General features: G+C 44.9%; 1 protein-coding gene across 1 annotated transcript in view; it reads right to left on the bottom strand.

Moving 5' to 3' along the window:
- The window catches only part of TGFBR2 (transforming growth factor beta receptor 2), an 87,859-nt gene that overhangs the window by 22,667 nt on the left and 42,747 nt on the right, over positions 1-22,445 (bottom strand). The window lies entirely within an intron of this gene.

The following is a 22,445-nucleotide window of genomic DNA, read 5'->3' as shown; positions in this document are numbered from 1 at the left end:
AGAAATCTGTGGACAGGGTCTCTTTGGAAGTCATTTACCTTATATTCACCCAATATATTCCTCTTTTCTGTGTGCATGTGATTTGTAGTTTCACAGAACAAAAATGCTTATTAGCAGCAAAAGATGAGAGAAGTTAAAGAAGGAAATGCAGCCTGTTTTCTGACCTGGACACCAAAGCAGGGACTGTGGGTTGACATCAGCTATTTGACGACAACACCTCGTATTTCAAACTCTGATTCATGTGCTGGCCATAGCAGGAGCTGGTTAAAGAGTTTTGCTCTTGGGAAGAAAGCCATGGATGGAATCATTGGGCAGGAGACAGTGAGTGGAAGTTTCAGGGAGAGCACTGTTGGGTAAGAATCCCAGAATTCTATTGCTTTAGATGTCTTCCCTCAGAGGTGTCCATTAATTAGCCGGCCTCATGCTCAGATGCTGCATTCACTCATGAAACGCAGAACTATCAAGTTCCTGCTCTGGGTCTGGCACTTCCCTTAAAGAGGTTATAACCCAGTAGAGGAGTTGGGGCATGTACACAAATGCCTAGCAATATATGGCTGTCTGGAGTGGGGGCTCCCTGTGTGCTGCAGTCTATGTGTTGGTGGGAAAGCTTAGGGATTCAGGGACGGCACAGTGGCAAGAACTGCCGTTGAGTTGGGCAATGAAGGATGGGAAAAGTCAATGATGGGTAGAAGAAATGCTATGTTTAGAAGTAAGAATATATGATCTACTTGAGGAAGAGCAGTCCTCCCAAATGGCCTACTCTGCACAAGGGAACAGAAAGGAAAATGATGGGTAGGTGGTGGGGAAAGAGACATATCAGAGACAGGATCTGTAATTATTCACTTGGCAGGTTTCACCTGCTGTAGGTGTTTGGGGAGGGGAGAAGTGATAAGAATACAGTCCAGGTGGAAGACAGATAACTATAATCTCCTCAAGGGAACTCATTGTTTCACTGTATTTGATACCATCACTTCATGAGGCACAATGAGAAAAGAAGCTAGTACCACATCAATCTGGAGTTTTTAGGTTTAATATGATTCACGACCTGTTCTGGTAAATTCTAAGTGGAAACACCAACTTCCACTAAGATGGAACCTCAGGTTCCATCTAGATACCACTAAAAACTAGAAAAGTAACCCCAAAACATATTTTCAGCAACCAAGAGGGAAAAAAATTGGTGTTTTGAGGTAAAGATACATTAATGTATTAAAATGAATAGGAAAAAAGATACAATGTGACTCTTGAAAACCTGAATTCTTACTCACGCTGGGAGGCGCACATGGGACAAAGGGCAGGTAGGACGAGAAGTGCATGTGGCAGTGGACAAAGCAAAGACAGGAAGGCATTGTGGAGGCATGTGGACTGTCCCGGGGCCTGGCAGAGTATGAGCATGGAGAGCAGAATGAAGGGGACAGATAAGATGGTGTTCAGGTGCAACAGCTGGAAACATGCCCTCCCTGTAACTCCACCTCTGTCATCTGAAGTGTCTCATGAACTGTTTCAAGTACCCACCTGTCTGCAACGACAGAGACGTCTTACCATCATAAATCGCTCTGATTCCGTGATTGCTCGTCTCTCCTGTGAGGATATGTTCTGCTCAGGTACCAGCCAGGTCTGACTGATCATCGTAACGTACCCAGAACCAGTCTCAGGATGGGGCACTATCTGGCACTCGGCAAATGTTTGTTGTCAAAGCCGAATGAATGCTCACTTATGGGGGACAACAGCCCTCACAGGTTTTATGCTCTGCAGCAGGACTTGGCAAACTATAGCCCAAGGGCCCATGGCCTATTTTTGTACAGCCCTGAGAGGAAAGAATTTTTTTCTTCACCTTTAAAAGGTCATTAAATAAATAAAAGGAAAAGAATAAAGAAAAAAACTTCACTGATAGGGAAATGCAAATCCAAACCACGATGAGATATCACCACACACCTGTCAGAATGACTACTGAAAAGACAAGAAATAACTAGTGCTGGAGCTAATACAGAGAAGAGGGAGCCCTCAGCACTGTCATAGAAATGGACACTGTCACAGGATGACAGCAAATACTATGGAGGTTCCTCAGAGAATTAAGAAGACAGCTACCATAGGACCCAGCAATTCCTCTTCTGGGTATTTATCCTAAGATATGAAAATACTATTTTGAAAAAAATATATGTACTCTATGTTCATTGCAGCATTATTGACAGTATCCAAGATACTAAAACAACCTGTGTCCATCAATGATGACTGGACAGAGAAAATGTGGCATACACTACAGTGACACACGACTCAGCCGAGGAGAGACGAATCATTGCCGTTTGTAGCAACATGGAAGGATGTTGAGTGTATTGTGCTAAGTGAAATAAGTCCGGTGGCAAAGGACAAAAAAGCACGTTTCACTAATTTGTGGAATATAAAACAAAAAAAGGAACCAACAGAAAAACAAAAGCAAACTCATAGATACAGACAACAGAATAAGTTTTGAGAAAGAAGAAACTAAGAAGTTCATGTAACAGAGCTCATATCTGGCTCAGACAGCCTAAAATATTTACTACCTCCCCCTTTGCAAAAAAAAAAAAAAAAAAGGTTGCTGACTACTCTTCTATAGGTATTGTTTTAATAACCTGTAATATACTGGCAGAATTTGAGGAGACTTTATTTTGATGCATTGTGAATATTCTCTCACATATGAGAAATCAACACAATTTAAAATATTTAGATACTCATCACAGAATTACTTAGTGTCTCCAATTCATTACAGAGTTCAAAACGTCCAAACGAACTACTCCTCTATCCCTCCTAATCGAATTTGATGCTTCCTGGCCATATATCAGAAGGGCCTCCCCTCGCAAAATCCTACTCTTTTTAGGCAAAGAGAACCAGAGAAACAGAAACCCCTGAAATGTAAGTGGCCACTGATTGACGAAGTCTCTACAAATACCCCCACTTCCAATGGCAGAAACCAGAGTTTTACTTTCCCCTCTAGTTTCCTGTGTTTTCTTTGAGAAAACCTACTGTAAATATCTCGCGGGGGAGGAATTATTGAATAACATCTGTCAATCCTGAAACTTCAAAGAGGTGGTGAAAAACCCTCACAATGGCAAAGAGGCAGAAAGGAAGCCCTGGGATGTGGCTTCATCTGAAGGGGAGCCACCCACACCCTCTCAGTATTAACCCCTAGGCTGCCGCTAAGAACTCCGCCAGCTGTGGGTGTGGGCACAAGCCAGCATCTGCTACACTCGGAGCCAGGCAGGAAGTGTTTCTTCCCGCCAGCCCCCAATTACACAAAAACTCATAAATCAGATTCTTAGTATGAACCTGGCTATGAACTAAGAGTTTTACATAATATTTACACTTAATCAGAAAAACCCTAGGAGGTAGAAACAGCTATTATTAGAAACCCCATTTTATAGATGGGGGGCCTGAAAGGATCAGATGGTTTCAATAATTTGCCAGTTTCCTAAAGTTAGGCAAGGGCAAAGCTGGCATTGGAGAAGAGTCTGTCTGATGGGTGAGACCCCTGCTCTTAACCCATCACACGTGTGACTTCATGGAACCTCTCAATGTGATAAAAGTGGTTTTCTCCATTGGGGGCTGGACTAGGGGAGTTTATACCCATCCAATAAGTGATATCAGCAAGTCTTAGACAAGGAGTCTTATGGGGATATTCTGGGTGTGCAGCTTATTTCTTAACCAAGAACCACAGTTGAGTGGTGTCCCTGCAAATATGCAGCCTTTCCCTGCACAGGAAGAAAAAGTCTTACATGAGGAAGTACCCTAAAAACGTTCTCTCTCTTTTCTCAAAGCCTATCTCAGGCCCCAGATAGAACATAGAGGGGATCAAGATATCATTGCTGAACCATTGGAACCCTCCATAAATTGTTTCTTGGATGCGTAGCCAACCAGTGCTCCACACCTGACATTCACCTTCCAGTCCTTTGTTACGTAACATGATTTCCCCAGGGTTAGCACAAATGAGTCTCTACACTGTAATGGCAGAATCCCTCCGCCTAAACTCCACGGATGGAATTCAGTGCCTCTGTGATTTAAATGGGCAAAGTTTGCATCTTTAATGTCCTCTAAACCTTAGCTAAAATGTAACTTTCCTCGTCTTAGCCATCCTTATGACTTTGTCACCAACAGAAACCAGAGATATTTTCATGCCACTTTACATTTATTGCCGATGTCTTGACGTATCACTTATACTGATCACTTAGACATTTCCATTTTTTGGACCTGATCTAGATCTTGTCATTTACAACATTACCATAGAAACAGATATTACTGTAGCATGATTGTATTTTAAAACTATTTGATAATTGCCATCGAATGTCATTGATTGTCTTTGCCTATGTTTTATATTTTATGCATTTAAAGACGTCACTCTAAGGGGTCACGGGCTTCTCCAGACTTCCAAGGAGCCCATGGCACATGTGTGCAGAGAGCGGAGAACCCTTAGCAGAGTGAACCCTTAGCTCTCATCTCTTTGCCAGGATTTCCTAGAGTCTGACATCAGCTGTTTCTCGGGGAATCTAGTGATGGAGGAAATGGGTACCGTGATGGGGCCTCCTGGTCTGGTGCTGTGTTCCCTGTTGGCACAGGTGGGTTCTGTCTCTGCTCTGTCACATGTGCAAGGACCTCTGCAGCGGGAAGTGATGGGACCCTCTCCTTCGAGCTCTCTTAATAACAAAGAAACTGCATCGGGCGCTTTACTGAGCGAGGCTCTGAGCAATTCACTTTATAAGCATCATCTCACTTTAGAGAAAGAGAATGAGAACGAGAGAAAGACAGCAAGAGAGGGAGAAGGGAAGGGAGAGAACAGAAAAGAAAAAGAAAAGGAAAAATTGAGATTCATGTTGATTCGTACAAGGCAAGCAGGGGTGCCCACTTCCCCCGGGTCTGAGTGGCGCCTTCATTCCATGCCACCAAGCTGTGTCCCTAGCAATAAACCCAGAGATCCACTGAATAATTCTGAAAATTTCCAAAGAAATGTGTCCCACTTAGAGAGGCCAGACTTAGTTGCAAATAAGGAGCCATTTGCAAATGTCAGTCTCAATGAATAAATATTTTTTAAATACAACTGTCAAAGATAATGTTAGTATGCCATTAAAAACAAAAATAAAAACAAACTGGCAGAAAATCTCAAGGAAATTCCATGGTATACATTCCTCTGAAGTGATTTAAAAGTAAATTAGTTGCTGAATAACTAACACACACACACACACACACACACACACACACACACGCACGCTCATGCAATGTGTTTCCAGCCTCTTCCCAGTCCTTTGCTATGCTCATATCTAACAATGATTTCTAAAAGGAACTCAAAACTAAACCTCTATAATTTACTATTTTTTAAAAAATCACATAGTGAAAAAGACACTAAATTAAGACCAACATAGTAAAAAGCCTGCAAGGGTCAATTGTGTGTATTGATAAAAACCAGATCAACAGAGATGAATTGGAGAGAAGGGCTCCCCCACTCAAAGAAGGCATTTGGGGGCAAAAATTTACCAAGATACTAATTTATCCGAGAAAGAGATATGGCTGATCGCTTTTCACATACCTTGGTGCGTGGGTATACAAATGAACATCACATGACAACTACAGAGATTTTTGTGAAGCCGGCAGTGACCCTCTAACCACAAAGATTTTCACAAGCCAACATGTTCATCTAAAGCAACAGGATATATATGCAGTTGGCGGAGGGCCAAAGAAGGAAACTGTGCTGAAGAGAGATATGCTGGGGGGAAGGGAGCATTTCCTGTCTCCAGCCCTTATGTTAATTATAACATTAAAAAAGGTATAGCATTCATTTCTTGAGCACCTACTAAATGCCACACACTGGGCCTCACACGGCTAATTTTGATTCCTTGTAGCCAGGCGGCTGGGTATGCATTATTATTCCCTTTTTGCAGAAATGGAAATGGGGGACAAACACCTGAAGGGAGCTGGGGTCAGAGGAGCCCGGAAGGGTGCACTCGGAGAGGCTGAGTTTCCCTGATGAGCAATGCTCAGCCATCAGGATATTAAGCCAAGGCAGAGTTCAACATGAAAATTCAGCAAAAAGACAAGATTGTGGAGCCAAAGAAAATAGAAGGAAAGGTAGTTGCAATTGGGGAAATTGAAAACAAAGACACAAGAGGAAGAATTAACAACACCTCAAGTGTAGTACAAAGGACTATGGGACAAATAGTGTTCTGGGAGGCAGAGACAGGATCAGAAGCACTGAGGAAACAGTTGTACATCCAGCAAAGATTCAGAGGATAAGAAGATCCATCAACAGCATTTTCTTAATACATGTGACAACTTAGACAATGATCAGAGTCCTAAAAATATGAAATATATGTGTAACTTCCCAAAACTGATCCAAGAAAAATTATAGAACTTGATTAATCTTACAAATATTAAAGAAAACGAGTAAGGGAAAAAATCTTCCTACAGTAAAATCTTCGTAATTTATCTTTTATTGTAACCTTTTACTGTCAAAGTAGTTTTCCTGGTCTTAACACAACTGAATAAATGTGTCAAAATTTGATATTTGAAGATATGTCAACCCCTGCCCCTCAAATCTTCCTACAATAAAAATACCAGTAGAATCCTTAGGAAAACATTTAGTCAGAAACGAAACTACTGTCTTGAAGAAATACATTCACCCTGGTGTTCGTTGAAGCATTATTTACAGTAGCCAAGACGTGAAAACAAGCTATGTGTCCATTTACTTTATATATATATAATACTATTCAGTCATAAAAAAGATGGACATTCTACCATTTGTGACAACATGGATGGACGTTGAGGGCATTATGCTAAGTGAAATAAATCAGACAGAGAAAGACAAATACTATATGAACTCACTATCTGTGGAATCTTAAAACAAAATAAAACAACAAACTCAGAAATATGACTGTATTGCATACATAAAAGTTGCTAAGAAAGTAAATCTTCAAGTTTGCATCATGAGATACAAGTATTCATAACTATGTGTGGTGATGGGTATTAACTAGACTTATTGTGGTGGTCTTTTCGCAGCGTATATATGTATTGAATCACTATGTTGTATACCTGAAACTAACATAATGCTATATGTCAACTACATCTCAGACTAGATCCTCGATTTAAACAACAGCAGCAACCCCACAGCTTGGGGAAACTTGACTTCGGACTGTGACACACACATGCGTACGCACACACATCTCTGGGGGGAAATGAGGATGTGGTTAAGATGTTAACAGGTAAATACTGAGAAAGAGAAGGGGTGGACGGCGGCTTGTACCATTCTTTAACTCTTCTAAAAGTTTAGATTTTTTTTTTAAATAAAGTGGGGAAAATGAACCCCACACATTTGAACAACTGTGTTCCCCCGAACACATACAAGTCCCAGATGAAGTCGAGAGCTGCCAAACTTTCAAGGAATAGGTCATTTCCATTGAACACAGACTCGCAGAGAACAGGAAAAGTGTACCATGGCTCGGCTCCTTGTATGAAGAGAGTACACCCGAAAGCAGACATGAAGAGGATGAGAACAGAAAATTACACAGCAATCTCACTTGTGTACAATGATTTAATAAAATAGCTCTAAATAAAACAGTAGCATGTTGAATCCAGTAGAGTATAAAATAAAGATAAGACAGCAAGACTGGGTGACCAGGAAAGTATGTTTTAGCACTGAAAACAAAGAAAACGGCTGTCATTGACCACATTAAATAATTTAAAGGAGAAAGACCATCTGATCAATTCAGCAGACAGAGAAAAATCTATGAGAAAGCAAAATACCCTGATAAGGAACACGTACCAACCATCCTCAGCAAACCTTATTCTAACGCGGAAATGTTAGAGGCAGTCCTTTTAGAAACAGGAAAAGGACGAGGATAGCCACCCTAGCTATTTCAACTCCACGTGAGTAGGAGATCCTCCCCAGCACAGTAAAACAAGAGTCGGCCCTAGCAGAGAAAGAATTTTGATCAATCACAGCCTCCGGTAGCCGGGTCCTTCACACCTGATCGCAGGGATCCCCGGTCTGCAGACGTCACGGCACCAGCTCATCTACCACACACTCACTGACATTCGGCCTCTTTCCTGACCAAATCGTTTTCAGTTAAGGAATGATCCAAGTATCAGGAAGATCAAGAGGTTCCCAATATTAAAAGTACTCTTACATCCCCGGCCGGTTTGGCTCAGTGGTTAGAGCGTCGGCCTGCAGTCCAGAGAGACCGGGGTTCGGTTCCTGCTAAGGGCATGTACCTCGGTTGCAGTTTGTCCCCGGCCCTGGTTGGTCGTGTGGGTGGCAGCCACTCGATGTGTCCCTTTCACATCGATGTTTCTCTCTCTCTCTTCCTCTCTTTCCCTCCCGCTCTATCTGAACAAAAAATGAAAAAAATGTCCTTGGGTGAGGATTAAAAATAAAGTACTCTTACTTTCACCCCCCTCAAAAAAAATTCCCAATTATTTCCAAACAGACTAACACAAAGTACATACTGTTAAAGCAGTGTCTTTAAGGATTTTTATGTCAAGTCCCTGATACATCCTGGAATCAGCTTTCTTTGCTGTGCTGTTTGCTGCCTGACATTGAAGGTCACTTTATCTCCCTTGAACAGTATAGCAACCACACTGCAGATGCTGAAGTCCCTGCTCCTCCAGGAAGAGACTTCTCGAGACTGTCCCAGGACAACCTCTAAGCCAGCAGTTCTCAACCTTCCCAATGCCGCGACCCTTTAAAACAGCTTCTCATGCTGTGGTGACCCCCAACCATAAAATTATTTTCTTTGCTACTTTATAACTGTAATTTTGCTACTGTTATGTCTTAGGCGACCCCTGTGAAAGGGTCGTTAGACCCCCAAAGGGGTCGCGACCCACAGGTTGAGAACCCCTGCAAACTGTGCTGGTATCTGTCATGTAATTGACAAATGGTACTGATCTCTCCTAAATATTTACGACATCTGTTCACTGACATGCAGGGGAAGCGTTGCTGAGTCACGGCACACACCAGGTAGACACACTGGGATCCCTACAGAGAAAGATAAAGGATTTCTTGCGGAGCAAAGCAAATTGCCTCTTTATTTTGTTGCATTCCATGTCCTTATCAGATCACTCACTCACACACACATGCATACCCCTCAAGCCATTACAAGATTGAATTCCAATATTTTACCACCATTTTCTGCATCTTTAAAAAATTTGGTGCATGGTCCAGAAATAATCTTTGGCACCCTCCTTTGCAAAGTCTGTGCCCCAGCCTAAGCAGCGCCAGCGAGCATTACCTGGGAATTTACTAGAAATGCAGAATCTTAGCACTGCCCCCAGTTGCTGTACCAGAATCTGGACTTCACAAAGTTCTCTAGGAGGTTCATTTACATGGTACCGTTTGAGAAACTTGGCTCTAGCAAACATGGAATAAATCCCTTGGTACTCGGCCACAGAAATGTTTCCCTCTCCGAAAGAAAATTCAGAGTGGACTTGCTTGCAAAGCCCTCGTACAATGGTATTCGGTGCTACCCAACGAGAAAATGGTCCATGAGAATTTTCTGGTCAAATGAACCTCTGGAGGAGTGCAGAATGAGATATGATTCCCATCCATCCTCTCAATGAAAAGCCAACAATTACATTCAGGCAAACAATAAAAAAGTCATTTTAATTACACAACAGAAGGGCAGTGAGCTCACTGGGCATGCAGAATTTAATTTTACTTCCAGCATATTGACAGCACTGTCTGTCATTCCAGACAGACTTGGAGAATATTTTTTTTCCCCAAAAGTGATGCAAGATGCCTTCCCTCCAGTCCATGTGACTGTTTTATTCCAATTATACATGTGTCAAAACTAAGCAATCCCCACCTCTGACAGCCCCATCCTACAGTCTCCCTTACGTTTTTTTCCTCCCCCACCCCCCAAAAGAGGGTCTTACATGCCGTCTAATGTGGTATGACAACGACTTCTGAAATATTCCTGGGAGATACAGATAAAACCTCTGGCTGAAATATTACAAGGGGACCCCACTCCTCTGTAAATCATGCCAATATCTAATCCCCACAGATCTAGCTGCAGATCTATTAGGATCAACAAACTCTAATCATTGGGCTACTTGAAAGTTTCTTCCTTATGTTCAGCCATGTGTGGCCTTCCTGTCTGTCCACTTAGGGCTCTCATGCTGCTCTAACCCAAGAGACCCCTGAAGGCTCCCCCTTCTGCAGGACGAGAGCTCTTACACCCCTGGTGGGCACTGAACACATTTCCCTACATCATTTCTTTTTCTGGCTGAACCTTCCTGTTTCCTTCACTCTTCCAACAACATGTGTACCAGACTCTGGCGTATTTGTCAGACCTAAAATATGCCTGCCCAGCATACAGCAGGTGGCCCCCAAATGCCAGGTCCTTCTATAACTATAAAGTGATCTGTTCTCTGAAATCATTCCTCCCACCCAAGATCCTTCCTGTCGTTTCCTTAGACCTGGTGACAATACTTGGAATGTGTTGTCTGCAGCAAAGCTTACAGTGGGACCCTCCCAATGAGGGCAGTTTAAGGTGACTGCCGGTTCGTTTGTCCTGTTGTTTTGTTTAGAGTCTCTCGGCCGGATCACCCTGATTCCAGAGTGACCTTGACTCACCTGCAAGCCCCGGGGTCTATCGTGAACAGATGTGCAGCCAGCTTTTCCCTGAGCTGCCCCTCTGCAACGAATCGTCGGAACCTGTGTGCCTTGCTTTGCATGTATCTGCTGTTTCATATGACTGGTCCTACCAAGCAATTGAAGCCCGGATTATGTCTCCGCTGTGTTATGCGTCCCTTCCCCACTGTGTTCATCCACCTTCATGTTCCTCCTTGGGATGTGGATTCTTGCTACCTCTGTGGCTTTGGTTTTAGAAGGAGGGCAGCTAACACTACCAGAGAGCCGACAACGGGCCAAGCTTTGCCCGAGAAATGGTGCCATCCATGCCTTACGAATGTCCATTCCGTCAAGGACAGCCTCGGCCTGATGTATGTTCTTTGGAGCTGGACATGGTTTCATTTCCTTCCCCATGTTACGGTCTGCTGACCACTGCGTTTGAGTTTCGTTAGGATTTCCCACCTGCCCCAACTCTTCGCTTCTTTTTCTGGAATATATCTTCTTCTCTGTCTAGGGCTCCTTCATGTCCTCAGGAAACCAGAAAGCAGAGTTAAGAGTTCTAATGTTTTGTCTTCTGAAGTTATGAGTCCTACCGTATCTTCTCCAACAGGGAGACTAGACCGTTTCAGAAAAAGCCCATTGAGGACTCACCCTATCAATACTATCAGGTCACCAAAACCCATTCTCACTTCTCTCCTGGCTGTCCACGGAAATCACAGCTCCCCGTGTTCCCTCCCCCGTCTTCACCTCTCCAGCTACCCCACGGGCCTCGTCTCGGCCAAGGCGGCAGCATCCAACCTTTCAGTCGTGCTTTCCGGGTTAGAACGTGCCTGCCCCCAGTGACCCTGCCATCAGTTCTGAAATCCCAGGCACCTGTTCTCAGCGAGACCCTGGCCTCGTCCTCAAGGGACGGTGAACCGCGAAAGGCACGGTGATATCGTACGTTAACAACTCTGTGACTCCTCGGGGGTATCACAACACAGGCGCCTTGTTTGCTTGCTCTCTGGTCCTCTAACGGAGAAGACAGCATGTCAGTTTCTTCCCACGGGGTGGCCATTCTCTAATCGCTACGCCCTTCTCCGTGTTGGTGGTTTTTCTAAAATCCTGACACAAGGCTTCAGACCAACCCCCAGCGGCAGGGCTACCCCTCTTTAAAGGTGTTTCCAACCTGCAGCCAAGGTGACACCAGCACTTGAGCCTGGCAGGAGAAATACTTACTTGAAATAGGACAGGACCTGGACAATGGGAAAGAATTGAAATGACTAAATGTAGGATCAGATGTTCTTGACATTGGGACTCGCTATATTCTAATGAGGTGACATGAGGTCTATATATTTTTCAAAGTAAAAAAGCAAATATTGATTGTTTTTTTAAAAGTTAATATTAGATTTTTTTTTTTTAAAGGCATAATTATTGCTGGAAAAAATGAATATGTTACATCATGAGCAACATGCAGGAGTGACGTGAGGATCAGAAAAGATTTTTTTCCAAAAGCAAGTCGGCCAGATGTCCGGCTGGTGGTAAACACAGCCTCTGAAGTCCGGGCCGGGCTGAAACGAAAGTCAATTTCACGGCGGTTAGCTGGCTCGCTGGTGTTTTTCCACGGGTGGGACACTGCGCGCTTGTAAAGGAGCCTCCCTCGACCCCTTCCACGGGCACCCACGGCGTGTCATTCCTGGGACACAGGAGGTGGCTACGGCGGGTGACACTGGGTAGCACCACAGCAAGGCCAGCTGTGACACTGGTCACGCACAACCAGAGGGCGGGATCGAGACAGACCGTGTCCCTAGTGGATTCCCCTCTGCCGCGATTCCTATCAGAATGAGGTTCCAGAGCGGAAATCATCCTAACCGGCAACCACAGCTGGCCCCAGACCATCTTGTTTACTCTGTTGCTCAGGAAAGTAAAAATCTACACAAGTTACTGACGTGCCTGGAGGCGTTCTCTAAGCTCCCTTGACTGTGTCACCATGGTCTCTGGCACAGATGACCTTCAGGATTTCCTTGGCCAGACAGGGGCCGAAGTCGCAGATTCAGAGGATGCTTTCTAACCTACCTTTAGAAAAGGGTCCTTTGGCGTGAGTCATCCCCTCAAACAACTGATTTGTCTTCCTAGGAGTGAGACTCCTGACTTCAGCCCGTAATTTTCTTCCTCTGCTAACAACTTTTCACAACCCTATTTCCACACTTACATTTTTTTTTTCTTCTGCATTTAGACCAGAAAGTAAATCTAGTTTGTTTCTCTCAAAACCAAAATGCACAGCTGGCGAGACAGCTATTTTGAGTAGCTAGGGCACGGCTCAGGGGCAGCACACCCAGAATCCCCGACCTGCCAAAACACCGTTTATGCTTCTCGTTTCTCACACGCCAGGAGTTACCAAGAAGCCAGCTCCCTGAGCCAGCCGTGGAGCAAACACAAATAGGATTTGAGAACAAAGAGGCAGCACCTCCAAGCCTTCCTTGATTCAGAAACCAATACGAATCAGTCAAGTGCACCAGGCATGTGATCAATACACAGAGGGGGCTTGCTGGATGGCAGGAGGCAATGTGATTAAGGTCACAGCAGGTCCAGGGGGGACCAGCTGGCTGAGATGTTCTGCTAGCAAGTTAAACACAGACAGGAAACCGCGTGTCTGATACTGTAAAAAAAATCATTTGTCTTCCTGCCAGAGTTCGGCTTGCAATCCAAAGAGGCTGTTTTCATTTAAAAGAAATTCTACAACAATGAGGGAGGAAGGAATGAAACTCTGGCTACTAGAAGCCCTCATCTCCCTTCCCTCCCCTCGGCTTCTCTGGCGAGAGAGCAGGCTGACTGTGAAGCCCGCACAGAGCTGCAGGGCAGCGATGGACACACGCCAGGTGACAGCTTACACCTGACGGGCTGCTCCTCCGTTGAACCACACGGGTTGAGCTTTGGGGCAGAGCGGTTTCTTGCATCCTGGTTTCTAAGTCAACTAGATATCACTGATGCAGTTGACTGATAGTGCTATCCTGTGAGAAAAGAAAAACCTCATGCAACCTATAGGTAGATACAATACTAGTAAAGGAAGATACAAGGGTCTGGAACCAAGACACCTGGAGATAAATGTAGGAAAACAGGCAGGCAGGGGTGATAACAGCAGACAGTTGTGCGCCCACAAACTCCCTAGAAGCATGACTTCGATGGGACTCGAAGCTTTTCTGGTAGTTCACATCAAAGGGAGAAACACAGAAACAACGAAAACGACCATCTACATCAGGGGTTGGCCTGGCGCCTGCGTTTGTGAGAGGGTTTATTGGAACACAGCCGCGTCCAGCTGTTTATGTGCTACTGTCTGTAGCTGAGTGGCTACAGCACACTCCGTGGCCTGCAAGCCAGAAAGGTTTAGCACCTGGTCCTGCATCACGGAAGTCCACTGGCCCCTGCCTGCCATGCGTGCTTCCATGTCTAGGGTTCAGAAGCAACCGGTCTTCAGGAAGGAATAATCTTTCTGAGCAGGGAGCTGAGAGATTCTCCTGGCTGCCTCAGAAAGGTGGCAGTACAAAGAATTTCCTCAAAAGCATTCCCGACAGAGAGCACAGGACTCAGATTCACAGGAATGTTGCTGAGGATGGATGGCACCAAGCATAATGCAACTGAAGGAATTTTCAGGAAGGGAGAGAATGCGACAGGATGTTGCTATAAAGGGCCTCACTCATCTGGCTAAATCCAAAGAGAAGACGTTTGAATCTAATAGTAACAGTCAAAATGTATTGAACACTCGCTCTGTGCCAGGTATTAGTCTAAGTTCCCTGCATGAATGAACTCATTTATCCTCACAAAATTCCTACTGAAAATGAATACTATTTCTATCCCCATATTTCATAGGGGAAAACTAAGGAGACTTAGTTCACCCGAGGACAGTTTACAAAGGGCTTACTTGGGATTTGAACGCAGGAAATCTCCCTGAGGAGACCATAACCATCTCAGAGGTGAGCGTCCTGCTGGCCATCATTGATCAACATCACTCTTCACACATTGGTAAGCCTGAGACTTGGAGCTTGCCAAGTACTCGCCATTTAGCAAGTTCAGAGATCAGTTGTGCGCCCACAGAATAGGCAGGATTTTTTTTTTTTTATTATCTCACCTGAGGACATTTTTCCATTTTTTTGTTCAGGTAGAGTGGGAGGGAGAGAGAGGAACAGAGAGAGAGAGAGGAAAACATCGATGTGAAAGGGACACATCGAGTGGCTGCCACCCGCACAACCGACCAGGGCCAGGGACAAACTGCAACCGAGGTACGTGCCCTTAGCAGGAACCGAACCCGGGTCTCTCAGGACCGCAGGCCAACGCTCTAACCGCTGAGCCAAACCGGCCAGGGCTGTTGTTTTTTTTTTTTTTTACAATATTTTTTCTTTATTGATTTTAGAGAGAGAGGAAGGGAGAGGTAGAGAGACATGGAAACATCGATGAGAGAGAACATCAATTGGCTGTCTCCTGCATGCCCCCCACTGGGGATCGGGCCCACAACCTGGGCATGTGCCCTGACCAGGAATCGAACCAGTGACCTCTTGGTGCATGGGTCGATCCTCAAATACTGAGCCACACCGGCTGGGTCGGGCAGGTTTCATGTAAAGTGTACAAATTTCCATGGATGTAAGACTAATAAAAAGCAATCCACCCCCCCCCCCCCCCCGACCTGACTAAATGTCAAAGGGTGAGGATATTCCCTAAAAAAGAGACAAGATTTTCCAACTCTCCTATGGATAAAATGTGGAGAACCGATTGTGAGATCTTGGGAAATTCACGGCACTCTCTGGAGACTCATTTCCTGGTCAGTAAAATAAAAGGTTTGGATGAGCTAATTTCATGGGTTTCATTTTAGCATAAAAAGTGTACAACTCCAAGAAGACAGGGGAAAGCAAGTGTTGGCAAAGATGAGGGAAAAGAGAACCTTTCTCACTGTTGGTAGGAATATAAATTGGTTCAGCTATAATGGAAAACAGTGTGGAGGTTCCTCAAAAAATTAAATGCTACCATATGATCCAGCAATTCCACTTCTGGGTCTAAAACCAAAGAAAATGAAAACAGGCTCTGGAAGAAATATCTGCATTTCTCACGTTCATTGCAGCTTTATTCACAATAGCCAAGGTATGGAAACAACCCAATGCTCATGAATGGATGAATGGATAAAGATGCGGTGTATACATACAATGAAATATTATGCAGCTACGAGAAAGAAGGAAATCTTGCCATGTCCGACATGGCTAGACCTTGAAGGCTTGATGCTAAATGTAATAAGCCAGACAGAGATAGACGGCACAGGATCATTTGAATGTGGTATCTAAAAAATAAGTCAAATTCATAGAGACAAAGAGGAGAGTGTTGGTCGCCATGGGCTGGGGTGGGGAGAGAATAGGGAGGTTGGTAAAAGGGGACAGACGTTCAGCTATAGGATGAATATGTGCTGAGAATCTCATGTAAATCATGGTGAATACAGTTGATAAAAAGGGTAGAACTTAAACGTTCTTACATACAAAAAAAAAATAGAAGATAAATCTGTGAAGTAATGGATGTGTTCATTGTGTCGATGGCAGGACTCCTTTCACAGTGTATCCGTGTATCAAATCATCACGATGTACACTTTAAACATCTCCTCATTTTACTTATAAATTATACCTCAATACAGCTGAAAAGAGGCAAAAAGAGAATCCACCCCCCCCCCCAAAGTCATGACTCTAGGAAGCAAACATACCTAAAAGTGGTTGTCATAGGTGAACCAATCCCTAGCAGGCTTGTGCCCAGGGCAGTGGTCATGGCTACTCTTGCTCCATGGATTCCCACGGCCTGGGCCTTGGGCACGGTGCCAGCTTGCCTGCAATCCAGTTAAGGAAGGGGGTGGGCCTCTGGCCTTGAAAGCTAACTTTTCCAAATCCAGCACTTGAATTCAGCACGAATACCCTTTCCTGTGCAGCCATGGTGCCTCCCCACTTCCAGAACAAGCAGTTCAGCTCTTCAGGAGGGAAGATAGGGTGGCCAGGGTCCCTGTCCTCTGGGAGCTGGAGGCGGGGCAGAAGCATGCCTCCCTGAATGCCCACAAGGCATCTTCTTGCCCTCCATGAATCTAACCCCAGCAGATGGTTGAGGAACAAACACATTCAAGCCAACTCTTTTTAATGCCATGCCATTACTTCTCTTATAGCTCCAATTCGGAACAACATGTTCTAAAATGCAACTTGAAAGCATTCCTAAGCGTCGTCTTGCTTTGGAAAATATTAGGGGGCAATCCCACAGATAAACTAACACAAATGTTATCATGCAAACTGAAGGAATGTTACTGAAAAGGTGCCCAATCTTCTCTACATCCAGACCCACGTTAGTACACAGTTTGTGGAGTCTATAAAAGAAAATGAACTTCACTATCACTATCGAAGAACACCTGTGTGTCATGGGGGAGTCCTGTTACATGAATGGACTGAGTAAAGTATGTTTAAGTTGTTTCCAAATGACCATGTGTAAGACCCAATTCATTACTCTTGAGCTGATTAGCTCAGTGTGTTACCAGCATGAAGTTAACAAAACCCGTGTCTGAGTCCATGCCTAGTGGGGGCAGCTCACACAGTGCTCTTCACACTTCATTGTGCAAGCAAATCACCAGGGACACTGTTACAGTGCAGGTGGTGATGCAATAGGTCCAGGAGGGCCCCAAGGTCTTCTAACAAGCTCCTGGGTGATGCTGCTGCTGGTCTGTCAATGCTTTGAGTAGCAAGGGTTTTCACCATTCAGGAGAGGTGAGCTCCTTGACATAGAGTGGTCTCCTTACCCAGAGGAGCAGTGGGCAAGAAAGGAGGCACTGTGGTGTGCCAGCTACTAGCCAGGCACTCCCGGCATCATCACCTCGAATTCCCACAACTCCATCATCAGCCTAGTAGGTAAACAGTGGCATAGAAGGTCAATGAGAAGTCCTCGTGACCCAAACAGCTAGCTTTGCCCTAGAAAACGAGAAGAGGGAGTGACTCCCTTGGGCAAGCACAGAACTGAGATCACCCTAATCACCATCTGAAGGCCCTTGTGAGTGGTTCCTGTTTTATTTGGGTGCCTGTGGTTCTGAGTCAAAACAGGAACAGCACGCCTAATTTGTAAGATTATCAAGGATGTCAAGGGATGCGGTTAGCTTGGATTAGAAGTCCTGGGCTCAGCACGCTCCCTTCCTCCTTGAAGGCATGTGGGGAGAAAGAGAACCTGGACACCTGGACACCTGGACTCCTGGACTCCTGGACACCTGGACTCCTGGACACCTGGACTCCTGGACACCTGGACACCTAGATTCCTGGACACCTGGATGGGACACGGATTACTGCAGCACAAAACTCTCCCCACCTCTCTGGTGTGCTACCTGGCGGTGGCTGTCTGCCAGCAGGATGTGCTCCAGACCCAACCACAAACCCCCACGCTGAGGGCTGCTGGGTACTGCTGACAGCCAGCAGCTAGGGAGGGGGCCCTCCGCTGCAGCAGGCACCGCTGTGCCCGCCTGGCCTGTGTGAACTGAGCCCATCTTCACACCCCAACAGGCCCCTTGACCGCGTGTCTCTATTTCACAGATGAGGACACTGAAGCCTGGAGATGTCAGGGAACCGGCCCGAGGTGGCAAAGCTAGGATGTGGCAGGACAGACCTTAAGTCTGGGAAACCAACCTCCGTTTCTCTCTCACCCAGAACAGCGGGCATCCTCCCCTTGCCTAGTGCTCCGCATATGGCGTCTGTACTGCACTTCGGAACCATTTGTGACATGAATAAAACCGAATGGTTGGGGTGATTCTGAAAAGGTTCACTGAAAAATCAATAACCATGAAATGCCTTTGCAGAGGGGTTGTGTCATTGGCAAGCAAATCGGGCATCTGTCCGTGCAGGCTTCCCTCCTCCCACGTCCCGTGTGCGCTGCTGATCTGGAGCCTGATGGGTCTTATCGGACTCACAGCTGTCCCCGGACCATCCATAATAACCAACACGAACACCCCCTCCTCCAACTGGAATCTTAGGTCCGGGTACGTTCAGGGCTAGACTCAGATGTCCTCCGATGTCTAGACAACACCCTCCAGCAAGAGGAGCTCTTCAGAGCCACGATGGGAGACGTGACTGTCAGCACAGATGTGGAAAGCAGACCCCATAGGGAGGCCCAGCCCCAACCCTCTGCCGGTCTAGCAGGCTGCTAAAGGGTGCAGCTCTTTATTCTGCAGACTAGGCTTGTCCAAGGATGGGCTGCCCAGGCCACGTCCATTCTTCAGAGGGCTGAGGTCACGGCGTCGGTTAAGTAGTAAGAAAATCACAAATGAGAAAAAGCAACCAAATTTTGAAAATGTGAATAAAAATGCCAATATGACTGCCAAAGGGCATGAGGGACCTTACTGGGAGTCACAGAAATGTCCCGTCTCTTGATCACGGTAGGGTTCCATCGCTGTATACGTCAGTCACAATTCAGCCAACCAGACAGTTTAAAAGGGTACGTTTTCTTTTATGTAAATTATACATCAATGAATCGTGACTTTAAGTCTCCATGATACGCTTTACTAAATTCAGGATTTCCGTGCAGAATTCCACGCAGAAAAAAAAAATCTCACTGGAACAATGATCAACTGTTCAAAACGACCAGGGACATTAGGGGACAAAATACAAGGAAGACTTTCTTTTCACTGTACCCATTTTGAAGCATTTGAATTTTTTTAAATGTGTTTACATTATCTGCTTAGATAGAGTGAGAGAAAAAGAAGAAAATAAAAAAGAAAGGAAGAGAGGGAGGAATGAAAACCCTCACAGATTTCTTCGTTCATACATAGCCCATGAGAAATGCTACCTATGCCGCCCATTCATCGTGTGGTTTTGGGCAGCGGGGACGGTCTCCGAGCTAGGTTTTGCCATCCGTGGGATGCGGACTCCACCAGTGCCTACTTCCGAGGGCTCTGAGATGAGACAAGGCCATGCATGGAAAGGTCTGAGCACGACTCCTCTCTGAGTGCGGGCTGACCTTCATCACAGCACTGACCATAGATCTCCCTTTAGCAAGAAAATCTGCGGCTCAACTCTTTTTCCTTTACGTGTTTAAGAAACCAGATGATGTAAGTAATTATCCTCCACTGTGTTTGCAGAGCAGAGTGCTCTACTAATGAAAATTACAGTGTAAGACATACCGGAGACTTTGCGCTCACCATCGGGTTTGGCTCGGACTGGAGAAGGGGGCTTCATGAGTTTTCATTCTTGAGTATAAAAAAGAGGAGAAATGGGTCCTAAAAGGTTGCTGGTTTAGATAGGGTGCGGGGGGAACATCCCACTGTGGAGGTGAGATGCTTTATGAAAAGCGAACACGCCCAGGAACATTTTAGAAGACTAAATGCAAACAACCCTGGAACATGTTAAAAGACTCCGAAATCATCCAGACATCTGAGTCATCCACTGTGCTGGATTCCTTGAGCTGTACAGTGAGAAACTGCCTTTAGGGTGATTATCTCACATCATAAAGAAAGAAAGAGTCTGATCATGAATCAGAGGGAAAATGTATGAATGTGGGCCCGTGATTATCACTTGAGTTGAAACACACTGAAAACTGAAGTCATGAATATCTTAAAAGCTGGTATCACACATATATCCCAACATGCACGTTCTTTATCAAATGTTGTCTTTGGGGGATTAGATAACTCTTCCACTGTGGGCAGGCCCGTATGCTAAAGGAGGAAAACATGTTCACGGGTGATAGTAAACATGTCTGAATGTTCTACTATTAAAGACGAATTCTTTTAGCTCAGCCTGGACCTTCGTTTAAAAAGCGAGCTCCTTAGAGAAAGTTGACATGCTAAGCCAGGATATCAGTTGTTATCACGCTTTCGTGTGATTAGATCTAGTTTCATCTTCCCTCCGAACTCAAATGATGTAAGGGAAATGAGAAAAATGGTGTGTTTCTAGAATGCGAAAATGGGAGGGAGGAGTGAATTTGGAAGGGTTGCACTGACAAGATGTCCATGTCTGCCTTTGTGTGGTGAGAAGCTGGCGCAAGTGGGAAGCTGGACAGGAAGAGGGGACACGTGGCAGGAAGGTCAAGGACACAGAGGGAAGGAGGCAGGGCTGCCTCCTTGGGACACATGCAGGGAGTGTGCAGCCACAGACCCATTCCAAAAGGAAGTTTTATGGAATCGGAACTATTTTGGGTTAGGATAACCATTTCCCACTCTGAAGTTACATTCCTAAAACCAAGAGAATGTCATCTTCACCCTCAGACTGGCAAAATGAAAAGGCTTATCATCTCCAGTGTTGGAGAAGGTACATGGAAATCCATATGCTCAGACATCTTTTTTGGAAGAACAATTGAGTCGTGGTTACTCTATTTATAATGTTCATAACTTTGATCCAGAAACTTCACTTCTAGAAATCTATCTTGCAGAAATATTAATAGCACACATGTGCAAGACATTCTTACAATGATATTCAACGTACATTAAGTGAAAAACTGGAGACACCTAAATAATCCCAATGGAAATGATTCAGTCAGTCAAAGAAGATAATCCATATTATGGAATTCTAGGCAGCTAAAAGGTGTGTAGTACATCTGTCTGTATTATCTTATTTAGAAGGAGAAAAGTGGTTAGCTAAAAAAATGTTGCCCAATAACACTGATAGTCTGATCACCTATTTAGACTGAGAGATGGATGAGTGGATGGGATGGATAGATGGGTGGACAGAAGAACAGATGCTTGGATGGCTAGACAGATGGACAGATGCATGGATGGAGGAAGGCAGGGAAGGGAGGAGGGAATAAAGAAAGAGAAGGGAAGAGGGGATTATATGAATGAATGAATGAGACATGTGTACACCCCACAAACTCTTAGCATTGATTATCTGTTGGGTTGGGAGTGAGGGGATGAGGTTAATGTACTTCTGATTTTAAAATTTTGCATATTGTTGGATTGTTTGAATTTCTGATAAGGAACATAGACTGCTTTTGTAATTAAAAGTCATTAAAAAGTTATTTTATTAATTAATTAATTAATTAATATATTGATCCTCACTCGAGGACACTTTTCCATTGATTTTTAGATAGAGTGGGAGAGACAGGGAGAAACAGAGAGAGAGAGAAATATCGATGTGAGAGAGACACACCATTGGTTGCCTCCCACACGATCTGCCTGGAGCCCGCGATCAGATCTGCAACTGAGGTACGTGCTGTTGGCCTGAAATCAAACCCACGATTGTTTGGTCCACAGGCCAACACTCTAACCATTAAGCCAAAATAGCCAGGGCTGATTTTTTAAATTGAGGGAATAGAATATGTCCTTCTTTCAAGCTTCGTGAATGCTGAACTTAAAAGATCAAGGCTAGTATCTGTCTTAGTCTTCCCGTCTCCACGGGTAAACCTTGCCTTATTATTTTCCCTCTGCATTTCAGCTCTTCTCTCAAATGAGACCAATGATAACTGCCCTTCAGATAAATCCTAGGACTGTGTACACAAAACCGTGTGAGTTCATTCAAAGCAAGTCCCCTCCTGTATTAAACAGCCTCCTCCAGTCTAGACCAGTGGTTCTCAGATTTTACCTGGATCGAATCCTTGGAAGGTTTGTTCAAACCCAGATCGCTGGGCTCAGCACCCAGAGTTTCAGACTCAGTGGATGTGGGGCAGGGTCCCAGAATCTGCTTGTCTAACAAATTTTCAGGTGACGCTGAGCTTTGAGAACCACTGCTCTAAGGGAAGGAAACTATTCATCAAAGACAAATAATAATGTGGGCCCTATGAGTCAGATTTGAGAAGGACCAGAACGGACCCTGTAGTCCATAAGCACCTCTTTCCACAACAAGCTCCCTCTCCATCATCAGCCACGGGCGGAGAAACTACTCTGAGACTGCAGACCAGGGACACCAGAAAT

Source organism: Molossus molossus, unplaced genomic scaffold (genome assembly GCF_014108415.1).
Source record: "Molossus molossus isolate mMolMol1 unplaced genomic scaffold, mMolMol1.p scaffold_m16_p_18, whole genome shotgun sequence".
Classification (NCBI taxonomy): domain Eukaryota; kingdom Metazoa; phylum Chordata; class Mammalia; order Chiroptera; family Molossidae; genus Molossus; species Molossus molossus.
The sequence above is the reverse complement of the archived record's forward strand: the minus strand, read 5'-3'. Positions and strand labels throughout refer to the sequence as shown.